The 1,495-nt window shown below is 40.6% G+C and overlaps 1 pseudogene; it reads right to left on the reverse strand.

Annotated features, from left to right (window-relative positions):
• Positions 1-300: 300 nt before the first annotated feature.
• LOC101533785 (large ribosomal subunit protein mL42-like) lies at positions 301-728 on the reverse strand (annotated as a pseudogene).
• Positions 729-1,495: the final 767 nt, after the last annotated feature.

Raw genomic sequence — 1,495 nt, forward strand, 5'->3', positions numbered from 1 at the left:
TATAAAGAGAACAGATCTTAAGCATTCCATAGGTCTGAACTATATTTATGTTTGGCTGATGATGTAAAAATACACTACACATAAAAAATGCAGGCTTTGTCTCAAAAATAAAGATGAAATAGGTTTTTCTGAGAATCAAATCCAGAAATAAATATATATATATATATAAATACATTCTGCTACATGAGAGAATATTTAATGACTATTTTACTACAAGGCATATAAGATGAAGATGCCAGACTGAATTTTCTCAAATGGAAACTGGACCACAGGAAAGCATTCTCTTTGATTCCAAGAACCTCAGCACCATCTCTGCTTGGGAGGGTCTAGTTTCTTATGACGTCTGTGATGATGTCCCCGAGGATACCAGTGGTGCTTAGTAGTAAAGAACATTTTGCTAGGTTGTTCCACGATGGGTCCCTGCTCAAGGTGTTCTCTTTTCCCTTCTAGTCTGGTTTGTAGCACTTGATCACGTGTTTCTTCATTATTAAGCACAGAATCTGGTCGAAGGATAGAGTTTTTATGTTTATATGGAATGTCCACGGAAGGGTGATAACATACTATTGTCTTGCCATCAAAGCAAGTTCTACTTTGCAATTATAGTCATCTGGAAGAGGAGGATATGTAGATTTATGGCAAATGCGACATCAAGCTCCATTTTGGGTTGGAGATAAATGTTTCCAGATAGCTGTGTTTGATATCACCCGTCTCACTGCTGCTGCCTCCATGGTGTATCAAGAATGCTGCGTATCAACTGGGATGAAAAAGATGTTTGGAAGAAAACCACTTTCAACATCTCCTTCCAGGCCTACCAATTTTTGTCCATTAACACTACATTTTCCAGGGATTTTTACATATTAGATTTTCAACTTTCCACAGCAGCGAAGTGCCGTGAGCGCACCATCTTGTCCTCTGCTGAACATACTTTTCTAGAAAGCCACATGACTTAGAATCATTTTGTCAGTGAGGTCTACCTAGAACCCCACTGAAGGCCTATTTAGATTACACACGAGAGAGATCTTGCATCTGCTGGTTCATTCTCCAAGTGCCCGCAACAGCCAGGGATAGACCAGGCCAAAGACAAAAGGTGGAAACTCAGTTCAGGTCTGCTGTGTGAGTGGCAGCTAGCCAACTACTTGAGCCGTCACCTGCTACCTCCCAGGGTACTCATTAGCAGGAAGCTAGGTCGGCGAGCACAGCCAGAACTCAAGCCCAGGAACCACGGCATGGGATGCAGGCATATTGAAAAATAAACAAAGCATTTATTTATTTATGCATTTAAAAGGCAGAGTTAGAGAGACCCAGACACACACATATATAAATATAAATATTTATATATAGTAAATAGATGTGTGTGTATGTATAGAGTGTGTGTGTGTGGAAAGAGAGAGAGTGTGTGAATTTTTTAGCCTCTAGTTCCCTCCCCAAAAGGCTACAACAGTTAGGGCTTGGCCAGACTGAAACCAGGAACCTAGAACTTCATCCACATCTACCA

Source organism: Ochotona princeps, chromosome 5 (assembly GCF_030435755.1).
Source record: "Ochotona princeps isolate mOchPri1 chromosome 5, mOchPri1.hap1, whole genome shotgun sequence".
Classification (NCBI taxonomy): domain Eukaryota; kingdom Metazoa; phylum Chordata; class Mammalia; order Lagomorpha; family Ochotonidae; genus Ochotona; species Ochotona princeps.